The sequence below is a fragment of the Pelophylax lessonae genome (genome assembly GCF_965119305.1).
Source record: "Pelophylax lessonae genome assembly, chromosome: 9".
Lineage (NCBI taxonomy): Eukaryota > Metazoa > Chordata > Amphibia > Anura > Ranidae > Pelophylax > Pelophylax lessonae.
In genome coordinates, this window is record NC_138776.1 from 185131300 (window position 1) to 185148128 (window position 16829).

The window sequence follows — 16829 nt, forward strand, 5'->3', positions numbered from 1 at the left end:
TGCTGACGTACCCCTACGTCACTTTGCGGTAAGTGGTTAAAACCCTTATTTTTTAAAGAAAATTACTTAGAGCCCCCAAGCATTTTCTGAAAGCCAATGCCCTAGAGAATAAAATGGTAGCTGTTGCAATTTTTAGTTAGTTACTAGGGATGCACCTATACTAGTATCGCTGCCTATACCAAGCATTTTGGCAAGTATTGGTACTCGCCTAGATTCTCAAAAAGCTCAGGTCCATAAAGACATGGATGAGAGAGTTTGGGATGGGGGAACTTGACTGGCCTGCACAGAGTCCTGACCTTAACTCCATTGAACACCTTTGGGATGAATTAGTGCGGAGACTGTGAGCCAAGCCTTCTCTTCAACATCAGTGCCTGACCTCACAAATGCGCTTCTGGAAGAATGGTCAAACATTCCCATAGACACACTCCTAAACCTTGTGGGCAGTCTTCCCAGAAGAGTTGAAGCTGTTATAGCTGCTAAGGGTGGGCTAACTCCATATTGAACCCTACGGACTAAGACTGGGATGCCATTGAAGTTCATGTGGGTGTAAAGGCAGGCGTCCCAATACTTTTGGTAATATAGCGTATATAGATTATTTTGCATGTGGCCACATATGTACTGTGAGTTCTGACATTTTCTAAATTGCCCACTAGATGGCGATTTAATACCCATTTATACACACACACAGGAGCAGTGGGGGAAATCCCGTATGATTTGCACCAATTTTTTTTATTGATGCAAATCGCATAGCAAAGTATTGGTACTTGGTATCGGCGAGTACTTGACCGAAAGTATTGGTACTCGTACTCACCAATAAAAAAAACGGTATCGGTGCAACCCTAATAGTTACTATAGTTGCAAATAGTTTTACATTTTCTTGAAAAAAATCACTTAAATGCATTTCAGTGTACTCAAACACAACATAATACCCATTTTTTCGTAAAATATAAAATGTGATGTTGCGCCAAGTAAATATATCCCAAACACAGCAAGATTTCACATTGCTAGTGAATTGCTGCCAAACTACGGCACTTAAAATTGTCCATAGCTGATGATTTACAATGATTCTAAAGTTTTGTCTTTTTTTTTCTTTATTATTAAAAAATAAAAAAAAATACTTACCTGCTCTGTGTAATGGTTTTGCACAGAGCAGCCCCTCTTCTTCTTGGGTCCCCTGCTGGCGGTCCTGGCTCCTCCTTCCTCTAGCTATGGAGGCACTTGAGCAGGCTCGCTACCGAGTCGCGCTCCTGTGAAAGGACATTGCAAAGTGCCAAGTGGCCCCCCGCGCTCTCCTTTTTGGCTCAGAAGTAAGAGCCAATGGTTCCCGCTGCCTTTATGAATCAATGAGGGAAGAGAGACACGGTAGAGCTGATGCTCTTGTGCACATCGCTGGATCAAGAATGGGCTCAGGTAAATATAAGGGGGGCTGAGGGGGAGCTGCACTCCCAGTATATACTCCCTGCATAAGTAAAATGCATTAAAGTAGAACTATAGGCGAAACTGTGGGGGGTTTTTTTTTCTATTTTGGATAGAGCAAGGGAGGGTTATATTTTATTTTATTTCGACATCTGTGTCCCATTGCAGAGATTTCCCTTCACTTCCTGTCTGATAGGCAAACAGGAAGTGAGAGGAAATCCCTGTAAATTAAGGGAATTCCTTGGGGACCCCCAGGCCACCTAAACTAATGTCCCCATTCAAAAGATTTTACCTTTATTTCTTTTCTGAGGACAACCCAAAATTTTGGATTTTATTTCACTTTCAATGATAATGGTAAACAGGACAAATAGAGAGGCTGAATCTTCCAAACAGGGGCACAGACTGCAATATAAACTGACAGGTGTTCTAATCCCTCTTCACGCTATCCAAAACTAAAAAAAATGTTTTGCCTTTAGTTCTACTTTAAGGCAGGGGCGTAACTACAGGGGTTGCAGGGGTTGCAATCGCTACCGGGCCCCATGCTGCAGGGGGCCCGGTAGCAAACCAGTGGGTGAACTTCCAGGATCGCAAAGGTCACACTTGCGACCGGACCCTGGCATTGCACCACTGTGGGGAGGCCCCAAGATTGCAGGAAGTGGGCCCACAAGATTGCAGGAAGGGGGCCCACTGCAGAACTTGTGAAAGAATCCTGCTGCGGGACCGTAATAAAAGGCCATGCAACGAGTGTAAAGAGCCCCAGGATTAGTGGGAAGAGCCCTGGGCTTGAAGGTAAGGGCCCCGGCCAGGGGTCTGGGGGGCCCTTCATGGTTACTTGCATCAGGGCCCTGAAGGTTCTAGTTACGCCTCTGCTTTAAGGTAAAAAAAACCTCCAAAGAACCACTTTGAAAACCAGGAGTTTGTTTTGTTTTCTTAATTTTTCTTTATTTTATATAAATTTGTTTTACACTTTTTTTTTATTTTTCATTTAACTTTATTGCTATCACCAGGAGTGAAGAAGCACCTTGCGATAGCTTTGGGCAGTCACAGGTACTTTTTATGGAGACATCAGGGGCCTATTAGACCCCTGATGTCTCCGCTGCCTTTTAAAACATCTGATTAAGCACAGATTGTGTTTGTTCAGATGCTTCCTTGGCTGTACCGGCCAGACCAAGGCAGTTTCGAAAACCGGAATTGACAAAATCTTTGTCACTTCCCGCTTCATTGTCACAGAGGAAATGGGGGAATCATGGCTGCAGCAGCCTTGATATACACTGTTCCCTACACTTTAATGTGATTGGTTACTGAATGCAGCTCTTGGCACATCACCCTTTGCGATGACATAATAAAATGGTTATCTTTCATTCCCTACAGATGCTGCTCCTATGTTGGTAAGCAAGGAGGAAGTCGAGAGGCTTTATGGTACACGGCTCTATCCAGTACGAGCTGAACCACGCTCTGGGATTCTTCCATGAGCACTACATCAATATCATATACAGCAACATCATACCAGGTATCCGACTGGGTGAGATCATTAGACTAAGGGGTGTATCATTACAGTTTCATAGCTGTTCATCCATAGAAACTGCATGTAAATTCGTTCTGTGATAATGAGTTGGATTAAATGTTTTCAGGCTACAATGTATTCTCTGCAAATCATTTGGGTTAATGGGCAAAATACTACATTGTAGCCAGAAGATGGCGCTGAGTTACATAAGAAATAAATATGCCCATCAGTGCCACCCAGTGGCCATAATGCAGTATTCTCCTCATTTATATATTCAGTCTACAGAGAATATAGCCTAAGAACATTAAATGTTGCAAAAAAGGATTAACACGCAGTTTTGATGGAGAATAAATTATGCAATTTTTTTTTATAAATATTATATAAATGTAATTAGGCCTGGTTCACACCTGATTTGCACAGGAACGCAGAACGCAGAATCAGTGCAGTACAATTTTCAGCCCTTTCATTTGAATGGGCTGATATCGCACTCAATCACACTACTTTTCAAAAATGCACTACACCAAATTGCATGGTAGTGAGTGATCTGCTGCAGCAAATGCAATTTGTGTTTGGGGTTTCATTAGGAATATATTGGCACCCACAGCGATGCATTTTGAAGGTGGTGTGGGAAATGCTCATTGAACGTGGATTTCCAGCACTGCGTTCTGGTGTGAACAAGCCCTTAGAACATATTTTGGATCATAAAATACACATCTCCGTTTCATATCTCTAGTGTATGAAAAGTAATGTTTTTGGCTACTATGAGCAGCATAAGTCGTACTTTTTAGGTCACTTTCATAAATGAGGGTCATTTAAAGAGGATCTTCCGTCAATTTAAAAAAAATGAGGTCAAATACTGTGACTGCTGACTTTTAATAAAGAGATACCTGTCCAGGGATCCAGCGCTGTTCTCACCTGGGCCCGCTCTTCACCAGTCTTTAGGTCCCCGATACCGCCATGTTTACTGTGGGAAGCCAGCTGTGACTTCCTGCAGCTTCAAAGTTAGGTCCTCACTGAGCATGTGCACTGTGCGACTGGTCCCACAGCCTCTTGGAACCTGTGAGGTGTGGAAGTGGGTGCAGGTACCTGCCAGAAAGAGGTACTCACTCCCTAGAAAAAAAAAACAAAAGTGCCCAAGGATAAAGGGATCAGTGGAACTTCTTGGTGAAATCCTGCTTTAAAGTGGAACTCCAGCCTACAATTTTTAGGCCACACTGGGCGGCAAAAATGCCACTTTCCAGGGCAGTTGACTTTTTTCTGCCTCTAAATGCCAAACTATGTCAGCCTATGTGTCCATGCAGAAATAGGTGTTTATATTTATATATAGAAAAAAAAAAATCACTTGTGCGTTCAGAAGAGGTACATTTGAGCATTAAAAACAGCAAATGCACATTTACGTTAGACGCATACGTACATTAATGCATGCGCATTCACAAGAGGAGTGTTTAAGCAGAAAAAAAAATGCCTAACGCTCCCAAACATGCCTAAGCACTAGGTGCGTTCTTTCAAAAATTAATATTCGGGCCAATTGAATAAATAAACACCCGAACGCCAGACACACTTAAAGGCTTCTAATCACATTTGCAAAATATGGCTTTAGGTGCATTTATTACACTGCTTTGCTCTTGCCAGGAGAAAAAGCATTCAAAGAGCTGGACAGGGGGGCGTGTCCAAGATGGCCACTGCAGCGGACGTGTTTTACTGAAGCCTCGTACACACACAAGAAATTTCCGCCGACCGGTCGTCCGTCTTTTGTCCAGCGTGCTGTCTGTTGGTTGGAATGTGGTCTAGACTGCACACAAATTTTCCCGCATGACAGAATTCTACTTCAGAAGTGATGTCATGTGTTGGATTGCTTTGTATGCGTTCTTTCATCTCTGAACATGCCTAGTCTTGCTCATAAGATTTTTCCCCATTGAAATCTGTAGTGACTGCATGAAAATCGGACTTGTTTTGACGTAGAACAAATATTTTATAGCCTGCACACCAGGATTTTTTAGGCCGAAAAGTCAGAGTCGGTTGTCGAGAGCACCATACTAACAAGCCGAAAATCGGCAGATCGTTCGTCGGACGAAAATTCCCAGCCGAATTTCCACTCGTGTGTACGGGGCTTGAGGCTCGAAACCTAGCTGCTGTTTTCACCCTGTTTTCTCTGCAGAACTGGGGCTGATTACCCACCTTTCACACCGCCCGGTTCTACATGCATTGAAGAGTAGGGACTCTTCCTCCTTCCGCGCCCCTGCTAAATCGCATTCAACTCTACTGCGGCCGGCGGGGTGGGATGCTCTCCTGCCACTCTCCTAAATATGCCGACCCAAACAGAGGACACTGAACCGGCTCTGGTGGAGCAAGCCAACTTCACTGCTCTCATGCAGGCTATCGCTGGCGGCCAGGCGGCCCTCACCGGAAAGATCGACCGTGCAGATGGATGTCGGCCTGATCCGGAGAGATATGGAAACCTTCCGCTCCAGGCTGAAAGAGGCCGAGAGGCGGGTGGGGGATGCGGAGGATATTCTCAATGCCCACGACGGGACCCTCCGCACGCTCACCACCAGGGTGAAGGCCCTGGAGTCCAGGGCTGAGGATGCTGAAAACCACAATAGGAGGAACAACCTGCGCATCGTAGGTCTCCCAGAGGGGGCAGAGGGCGCAGACCTGCGCACACTTCTCCCACAGGCCCAATTCTCCCCCTTCTTTGTGGTGGAGCGGGCGCACAGGATGCCATCGACCCGAGGCACCCCCCCCCCCTTGCACTCTCATCCTGCGTCTAATTAATTTCCGTGACCTGGTGCTTCGTGAAGCCCGGAAGATAAACTCCCTCCGCTATGAAGCAGCGAAATTGATGATATTCCCGGATTACTTCATTGACACCCAGCGCCTGAGAAGGTCCTTTGACCAGGTCAAGCTGCAACTCTGCAACCGTAGCATTAAATACAGTATGCTGTTCCCTGCAAGACTGAGGGTTCTAGATGGTGAGATGGTGCGATTTTTTACATCCCCTGAGGATACTATGCAATGGCTGGAGTCGCTTCCTAGAACGCGCCCCTGATTCTCATCCTTAAATGACCTGAGGTTTTACGCTGGATGACCCGCTGAACTGTTTACCTCGTAGTGTCCCCCTTGGTTTGTGAGTATGTTCCCTTTGGGGGGCGGTGAGGTACTTGGCTGGGTGGCCGGACGGTGCTGAACGCTTGCCTTCAGGGCCTGCTCTTGCTGACTTGCGGGTCTGGTTGCCCCCCCCCCCCCCTGGCCCCAGGCCTCTTCCCTACTCCTGCTCACTGTTTTGTTTGTACCAAGTTTAAGGCTGCGTCCCCGGATCAGAGGTCCGTTTAAAGCGCAGAGAGAATCATGAAGAACAAGGAACACACCAGGCAGGTCCGAGATACTGTTGTGGAGAAGTTTAAAGCCGGATTTGGATACAAAAAGATTTCCCAAGCTTTAAACATCCCAAGGAGCACTGTGCAAGCGATAATATTGAAATGGAAGGAGTATCAGACCACTGCAAATCTACGAACACCTGGCCGTCCCTCTAAACTTTCAGCTCATACAAGGAGAAGACTGATCAGAGATGCAGCCAAGAGGCCCATGATCACTCTAGATGAACTGCAGAGATCTACAGCTGAGGTGGGAGACTCTGTCCATAGGACAACAATCAGTCGTATACTGCACAAATCTGGCCTTTATGGAAGAGTGGCAAGAAGAAAGCCATTTCTTAAAGATATCCATAAAAAGTGTAGTTTAAAGTTTGCTACAAGCCACCTGGGAGACACCAAACATGTGGAAGAAGGTGCTCTGGTCAGATGAAACCAAAATCAAACTTTTTGGCAATAATGCAAAATGTTATGTTTGGCGTGAAAGAAACACAGCTCATCACCCTGAACACACCATCCCCACTGTCAAACATGGTGGTGGCAGCATCATGGTTTGGGCCTGCTTTTCTTCAGCAGGGACAGGGAAGATGGTTAAAATTGATGGGAAGATGGATGGAGCCAAATACAGGACCATTCTGGAAGAAAACCTGATGGAGTCTGCAAAAGACCTGATACTGGGATGGAGATTTGTCTTCCAACAAGACAATGATCCAGAACATAAAGCAAAATCTACAATGGAATGGTTCACAAATAAACATATCTAGGTGTTAGAATGGCCAAGTCAAAGTCCAGACCTGAATCCAATCGAGAATCTGTGGAAAGAACTGAAAACTGCTGTTCACAAACGCTCTCCATCCATCCTCACTGAGCTCGAGCTGTTTTGCAAGGAGGAATGGGCAAACATTTCAGTCTCTCGATGTGCAAAACTGATAGAGACATACCCCAAACGACTTACAGCTGTAATCGCAGCAAAAGGTGGCACTACACAGTATTAACTTAAGGGGGCTGAATAATTTTGCACGCCCAATTTTTCAGTTTTTAATTTGTTAAAAAAGGTTTAATATCCAATAAATTTCGTTCCACTTCATGATTGTGTCCCACTTGTTGTTGATTCTTCACAAAAAAATACAGTTGTATATCTTTGTTTGAAGCCTGAAATGTGGCAAAAGGTCGCAAAGTTCAAGGGGGCCAAATACTTTCGCTGTGTGAATGAATGACGTGGACGTGTGGGGGAAGCGCTGATTTTAAAAAGTGACAGCTAGTACAAGGAAATTCTCCCCTTACTGCTGTCACATATATATAAATAAATATAAAAAAAATATATATATATATATATATATATATACACACACACACATTGGTATGCAAAAACCAATATATTAGTGTTACTTCCTATATCTAACCAACCCAAAAATATATTAATTTCACACATATACAATGTTTTATTTTTGGGGAGGAGCCATATTAGTGTTGCTCAGTGCCATCCTAAGAGCCTTATAGGCCCCTGGGCAATGCAGTGCACTGGGGCTCTGCCTACACAATCACCCACGAGAATAAAAATGCAAATTATCGATAAGGCGATATTTATTGGTATCTCCAACAAAATCAGCGTTTAAACTTTAACACAACGTTTGGACAACATGGGTATAATTTGGGTATAACATGGGTTTGAAACACAAGGAATTGAAAAACAAGAAATTACAGTACAAAAACACTTTGGATTATTGAATAACAGAGAGAACATGGCAGGTATACGATGGCACAGAGACAGCGGATGTACATGACAGGTATAGGATGGCACACAGAGGATGTACATGACAGGTATAGGATGGAATACAGAGGATGTACATAATATATATAGGATTGCACAGTGTAAGGACTTACAGTGCAGGTACAGGAGGGCACATGGACACAGAGTATACATGGGAGGTATAGGATGGCACACAAGAGGATGTACATGACAGGTATAGGATGGCACACAGAGGATGGCACATAGAGGATGTACAGGACTGATATAGGATAGCACACAGAGGATGTACATGGCAGGTATAGGATGGCACAGACAGAAGTTGTACATGGCAGGTATGGGATGGCACAGAGGATGTACAGGACAGATACAGGATGGCACACAGAGGATGTACAAGAAAGATATAGGTGGCACATAGACAATAGCATACAGAGGATGTACATGGCAGGTAAAGGATGGCACAGACAGAGGATGTACATGGCAGGTATAGGATGGCACAGACAGAGGATGTACATGGCAAGTATAGGATGGTACATAGAGGATGTACATGGCAGGTAAAGGATGTCACTGACAGAGGATGTACATGGCAGGTATAGGATGGCACAGACAGGGGATTTACATGGCAAGTATAGGATGGCACACAGAGAATGTACATGGCAGGTATAGGATGGCACACAGAGGATGTACATGGCAGGTATAGGATGGCACAGACAGAAGTTGTACATGGCAGGTATGGGATGGCGCAGAGGATGTACAGGACAGATATAGGATGACACATAGACGATGGCATACAGAGGATGTACATGGCAAGTATAGGATGGCACCCAGAGGGTGTACATGGCAGGTAAATGATGGCACAGACAGAGGATGTACATGGCAGGTATAGGATGGCACAGACGGAAGATGTACATGGCAAGTATAGGCTGGCACGCAGAGGATGTACATGGCAAGTATAAGATGGCACACAGAGGATGTACATGGCAGGTAAAGGATGGCACAGACAGAGGATGTACATGGCAGGTATAGGATGGCACAGACAGAGGATGTACATGGCAAGTATAGGATGGCACCCAGAGGATGTACGTGGCAGGTAAATGATGGCACAGACAGAGGATGTACATGGCAGGTATAGGATGGCACAGACAGAGGATGTACATGGCAAGTATAGGCTGGCACACAGAGGATGTACATGGCAAGTATAGGATGGCACACAGAGGATGTACAAGACAAGTATAGGATGGCACACAGAGGATGTACATGGCAGGTATAGGATGGCACACAGAGGATGTACATGGCAGGTAAAGGATGGCACAGACAGAGGATGTACATGGCAGGTATAGGATGGCACAGACAGAGGATGTACATGGCAAGTATAGGATGGCACACAGAGGATGTACATGGCAGGTAAAGGATGGCACAGACAGAGGATGTACATGGCAAGTATAGGCTGGCACACAGAGGATGTACATGGCAAGTATAGGATGGCACACAGAGGATGGCCCACAGAGGATGTACATGGCAGGTAAAGGATGGCACAGACAGATGATGTACATGGCAGGTATAGGTTGGCATAGACAGAGGATGTACATGGCAAGTACAGTATAGGATAGTACACAGAGGATAGTACACAGAGGATGTACATGGCAGGTAAAGGATGTCACATACAGAGGATGTACATGGCAGGTATAGGATGACACAGACAGAGGATGTACATGGCAGGTATAGGATGACACAGGCAGAGGATGTACATGGCAAGTATAGGATGGCACACAGAGGATGTACATGGCAGGTATAGGATGGCACACAGAGGATGTACATGGCAGGTAAAGGATGGCACAGACAGAGGATGTACATGGCAAGTATAGGCTGGCACAAAGAGGATGTACATGGCAAGTATAAGATGGCACACAGAGGATGTACATGGCACACAGAGGATGTACATGGCAAGTATAGGATGGCACACAGAGGATGTACATGGCACACAGAGGATGTACATGGCACACAGAGGATGTACATGGCAGGTAAAGGACGGCACAGACAGAGGATGTACATGGCAGGTATAGGATGGCACAGACAGAGGATGTACATGGCAAGTATAGGATGGCACACAGAGGATGTACATGGCAGGTAAAGGATGGCACAGACAGAGGATGTACATGGCAAGTATAGGCTGGCACACAGAGGATGTACATGGCAAGTATAGGATGGCACACAGAGGATGGCCCACAGAGGATGTACATGGCAGGTAAAGGATGGCACAGACAGATGATGTACATGGCAGGTATAGGTTGGCATAGACAGAGGATGTACATGGCAAGTACAGTATAGGATAGTACACAGAGGATAGTACACAGAGGATGTACATGGCAGGTAAAGGATGTCACATACAGAGGATGTACATGGCAGGTATAGGATGACACAGACAGAGGATGTACATGGCAGGTATAGGATGACACAGGCAGAGGATGTACATGGCAAGTATAGGATGGCACACAGAGGATGTACATGGCAGGTATAGGATGGCACACAGAGGATGTACATGGCAGGTAAAGGATGGCACAGACAGAGGATGTACATGGCAAGTATAGGCTGGCACAAAGAGGATGTACATGGCAAGTATAAGATGGCACACAGAGGATGTACATGGCACACAGAGGATGTACATGGCAAGTTTAGGATGGCACACAGAGGATGTACATGGCACACAGAGGATGTACATGGCACACAGAGGATGTACATGGCAGGTAAAGGACGGCACAGACAGAGGATGGAGAGAGAGAGAGAAAAAAAAAAAAATCAAGCTGCTGCAGCAGTCTAATTACCTTCCACAGTGGCCGCACAGCACATGAAGGGAGGCGGTGGGTGGAGCCATTCTAGGTGCCGAGGACGAGGGGGATCCTCCTCCTGCTGTGCATGCTGGGTCCCCTCTCCTCAGGACGTCACTGGTTGCTAGATGCCAATCGGCGGGCCTTCCTAGCAACCAGTACAGCGTAGACTGACAAACTAATCAGGGGGGGCCCCTAGACCACCAGGTAAACTAATCTGACCTGGGGGGGGGGGGGGACGACGACAGATCATTGCCACCCTGTGTGTGGGGCCCCTTGGCAAGTGCCGGGTGTGCCCATTCGGAAAGACAGCCCTGGTGTTGCTTGTCATATAGAACAGAGACAGTTGCAGGTAGTTCAGGGATTTGAACGTCCAAATACACTGTTGCACAACAGATTTGCTAACCACTTAGCCACCTGGTCCTCATGACATTTTTGAAAAGCGTGTGATTTGGTTATAGACTTCTTTTAAAAATAAAAACAAAAACATATATATATATATATATATATCTGTGTGCATATCTATATATAGACAGCTGCCTATGCTCAAACAGTTTGCAAATTTTCACATTTTTCTGTGTTTTGATATAGGAATAGATTTGTTTGTTGAGTGGGGAGCCATATTAGTGTTGTTTCTGTTATAAAAAACTCAGATCCGGTGATTTTGGAAAACAAGAGGAATTTGTTTATTTACATGTGCATGGAGATATATACAGAGTTCAGTCAAAGCAGCCTGTGTCATGCATAAAAATCTACCCAGACAATAGGGTTTGCACTTTTTATAGTGATGAATATTTATGAGGTATAGGTGTGTTCTGGGGCTGCTCTAAAGTGTAATAGCATTTTTCATCCAATCAATGTCCACTTCTGCATCTGGTAGAGTGACGGTTAAATCAACTGTCCCATCCTTTAGCTGTTACCGGTCAGAGTTGGTTCTGGAAATTGGTCTTGGAATGAAGCATCCTGCTTCCTTATCTCTCAAGGTTTTTTGCTGTAGGAATAGACACACAAACTTTCCTTTCATGCATGCAAAGGGGGATGGGGGCCTCTATCACTAGAAATAGGTTCATCATAAAGCATCACTCTAACTACTGTGATTTATATAAAGTATTCACCTCTATCTACATTTCTAGGTTCATATATATATATATATATATATATATATCTACAGTTACATTTAGTGAAAGATTCCTGACTTAGCCAATTCTTCCAACAGTTTCCTATATAGAACCACATTAAACTCTGAAAAAATGCAAACTGTTTTAGCGTAGCTGAACCCAGAACTCTTTCCTTAAAAACTACATATATATGTGTGTGTTTGATTTTTTTGGCATATTCATATATATATATATATATAAATATATATATATATATATATATATATATATTTATATGTTTTATGCTTAATACTAAGGTGTCTACAACTTATTTTGCTTGACTGTTGGATATTGTAAGCTCTCTCTATTCATCATATGTTGTATCTTTGCACTGTAATTTGAATAAAGAGGACTTGATTTGGGGGTTTTGGCGGGAACATTTCACATTTCATCTGCCTGCTTGAGTGATTACTGATGTTTTATACATGTTCAATAAAGCTTATTCATTTGTACACAGCTCCTGTTTTTTTGTTTTCTTTTCTTCATATTTGTCTGGATGTAATTCAGATATCTTTTGTTTCTTTTGAATGTAATCCATTTCTTGTATTTTTTGTGTGTGTGCAATGCCAGTACAGTATGAACGTGTATGGCTCCGTCCCTGGAAAGCGGCAGGGTTATGGTTTCTCCCTTTACTTCAGCGAAGTGTGTGTGTGTGTATGGGGGGGGGGGGGGTGTGGGTGTATATGGGTGTGTGTGGGGGGGAGGGATGGGGTGTGGGGGGGATGGGGGCGTATGGGTGTGTGTGTGCGGGGGGGGGGTGTGTATGTGTGGGTGTATGGGGGTGGGGCGTGTGGGTGTGTGTGTATATGGGTGTGTGTGGGGGGGAGGGATGGGGTGTGGGGGGGATGGGGGTGTATGGGTGGGTGTGTGTGTGTGTGCGGGGGGGGGGTGTGTATGTGTGGGTGTATGGGGGTGGGGCGTGTGGGTGTGTGTGTATATGGGTGTGTGTGGGGGGAAGGGATGGGGTGTGGGGGGGATGGGGGTGTATGGGTGGGTGTGTGTGTCTGTGTGTGTGTGTGGGGGGGTGTGTGCGTGTGTATGGGGGGGTGGTGTGGGGCTAAATTGTAAGAAATAATTAAAGTGTGTATGTATAGATTTAACTAAAAATATATATAAATTAAGGAATAATGCAGAATTTCCGTTCAGCCTCTGTGGATGAATGTAACCAAAAAATGTAATAAAAAAAATCACTAAAAACGATTACTGAATAAAAGATTGCTACAGCGCTGTATTCATGCATGACTGACTCACCTTTTTTTGGCCTAGGTTAGTGATAATGAACCTTGGCAACACAGGTGTTTTGTAACAACATTTCCCTTGATGCTCACCTACACTGTAGAGTACATGAGCATTATGGGAAATGTAGGGCAAAAACATCTGGGGGGGGTTAAGGATTACCATCACTGGCCTAGGTAAAACATTTCCAATACATGTTAGTTGTCTGTGTGCACCACTTTTAAAATAAAGCAAAATCCCTTTAACCACTTGCCTTCTGTGCACTTAAACCCCCTTCCCATCCAGACCAATTTTTAGCTTTCAGCGCTCTCACACTTTGACTGACAATTGCGCGGTCATGCTACACTGTACCCATATGAAATTTTCACACAAATAGAGCTTTCTTTTGGTGGTATTTAATCATCTCTGGGTTTTTTATTTTTTACAAAAAAAAAAGAAAAAAGACAGAAAATTTTGAAAAAAAACGTTTTTCTTATTTTCTGCGAGTAAATTTTGAAAATAAATAAAATGTTCTCCTTCACTGATGTGCGCTGATGAGGCGGCACTGATAGGCTGCACTGATGAGGAGGTACTAATATGCCGCACTGATGAGCACCGATAGGCGGCACTGCTGGGCACTGAGAGGTGGCACTGATGGGCACTTTAGGTGGCACTGATGGGCACTGGCGCATGGCACTGATGGGCAGCACCATCAGTGCCCACACTCAGTGCCCATAGTGCTGCCAGTCAGTGCTCATCAGTGCCTAGATGAGCAGGCACTGACTGGCAGCACTATGGGCACTGAATGTGGGCACTGTGGGCAATTTGTGTATGTTTTTTACCTTTTGTAATAAGGACACTGGTGATCAGTGCCCTGATTACATTCTTCTGTGTCCCCGGCGCTGGGCAGCTCTCCCTCCTTCCTCACACTGCAGTCTCCGTGTGAGGAAGGAGCGCTGGCGATGAGAGATGATCTCATATGAGATCATCTCTCATTGGACGGTCCGATCACGTGGTGAATGGCCGCTGTGATTGGCCATTCACCACGATCTGTGATCGGCTGTGTCCAAGGGACACGGCCGACACAGATTTCCCCGATGCACGCTCTCGGGAGCGCACAGGGAGACTGTTTCTGGGAGGCCGTTTAAAAACGGCCTCCCGAAAAAGTGAGTCCGCGCTGCAGCCGTATATAGGCTATAGCGCGGACCAGAAGCAGTTAAAATAAATTGCAAATGGCACATGGGCATTCGCCCCTGGACCAGAAATTACACCAGATTGGGTTGCACACATTCCAGGAAGTGGTCACAATCAACTGGCTAATCATGGTGAGGGCCACTTTCAGCCGTGAAGAAATGGCATTCATATGCAGTGTGGAGGGTGGGGGGTCTGTGCTTGTAATCAGAGCATTGATTACCAGTGCAGACCCTTGGGGGATGCCACTAGAGCCACCAGGGATTGCTGACCCATGGCCACCAGGGATGCCCACCCATGCCACTATTGATGCCAATCAGTGCTCAGGGAGCCTGTTAGTGCCCTCCTCATCAGTGCTGCCCATCATTAACATCTATCAGTGCTGCCCACAAGTACATGATCCAAAACTTCCGGGTCTGGGGCATACACAGCAGGAGCTGCTCAGCAGGTACCGTGGACTCGATGTCTGCCGGCAGTCGCCCATTGTTCGGTGCAGAGGGAGAACAGCAATCTGTCTATGTAAACAAGGCAGATTGACGTTCTGTCAGTACAGAAGATATAGATCCTGTGTTTCTGCAAAGCAGGGGCACTGATCAATGTGTTACCCTGGTACAAGCACCTCCCCCACAGTCAGACAACAGCAGCTAGGTACACAGTTAACCATTTATTCACCCCTGATGTTAACCCCTTCCCAGCCAGTGTCATTAGCCCAGCGACAGTGTATATTTCTTTAGCACTGTATTAGTGTCACTGGTCCCCAAAAAGTGTTTGTGTACGATTTGTCTGTCAAAAATATCGCAGTCCTGCTATAAGACGCTGATTGCCCCCAATACTAGTAAAAAACAAAAATTCCCCATAGTTTGTAGAAACTATAACCTTTGCACAAATCAATATATGCTTATTGGGATTTTTTTTTTAACCAAAATTATGTAACAGAATACATAATGGCCTAAATTTATGAAGAAATTCGATTTTTTTATTGGATGTGTTTTATGGCAGAAAGTAAAAATGTATAGGAGTAGTCTAGGAGAGGCTACCTATAGCGCTTGCTCTAAAAGACATACAATAAACAGTGCATAAATAGTCCCATAAATATATTATTGGCAGCTGCTATAGTAAAAGGATATATGTAGATAAGTAGTCTAAGGAGATCTAGGCTACCTATAGCGCTTGCTCTTAAAGGACATATAACAAACAGTGTAAAAATATTCCCATAAATAAATATATATAAATACAAGTGAATATGTGTAAAACTGATACTAGTTTAGCAGCTGCTATAGTGAAAAGTAGGCTGGAAGGTAAATAGTCTAAAAAATAGGCTACCTATAGCACTTGCTTTAAATACATTCAATAGTGTACACAAATAAAATGACATGTATAAAAAAATAGTCCAATAGATTAAATCTTCAGTGAAAAATAATCGCCAAGTGAAAGTTCCAAAGGAAAAAATGTGCAAACAATTCTTATATAAACGGTGGTTCTTCAGTGCAGGTTCTTTCATAAGTAAAGTGCAGGTGCTGGGTGCCATATTACATCCAAGTGATAATGGTAGAATTCAATCACTCACCAAATGTTGTGGGTCCTGTGTGCCTTATAGCACCAGGACCTATTCAGACTTGTATAGCCCCTTGGGCTAAAAAGCGATCTGTCTTGCTTCTAATTTGCTTCTAAATGGGTAGGGTGATGGGGTCCCCCTCCGTCTCCTCTCCCCTTACCACGCCAGGGTATATGCAAGAAATGAAGCTCCAGATAGTGTGTTATCTTTTAAAACTCTTTATTCCCAACTGGGCAAAAAATGCATGCACACGAACAAAAAGGTTTTTGAACTTCAAGCAAAAAAGGCAAATTCTCAAATAAAAAGCAAAAAAAGCCAAAAAACCAACACTTCACGTCAAAAGGATCATGCAGGGGAAGTAAGTTCTTATCCCAATTTTTAGCCTCGTGGGCCGCCTGTGATCGTGTGAGTACGGTGCAAACCGTTTGGTGTGGACGCTCCCGGGAGAGTTTCCGGCTTGCATTCCACCCCTCACTTATGTCACCACGCTATGCGTTTCGTCACTTCCTGTGACGTCTTCGGAGATAGGAACAAACGGTTTGCACCGTACTCACACGATCACAGGCGGCCCACGAGGCTAAAAATTGGGATAAGAACTTACTAACTTCCCCTGCATGATCCTTTTGACGTGAAGTGTTGGTTTTCTGGCTTTTTTTGCTTTTTATTTGAGAATTTGCCTTTTTTGCTTGAAGTTCAAAAACCTTTTTGTTCGTGTGCATGCATTTTTTGCCCAGTTGGGAATAAAGAGTTTTAAAAGATAACACACTATCTGGAGCTTCATTTCTTGCATATACCCTGGCGTGGTGAGAGGAGACGGAGGGGGACCCCATCACCCTACCCATTTAGAA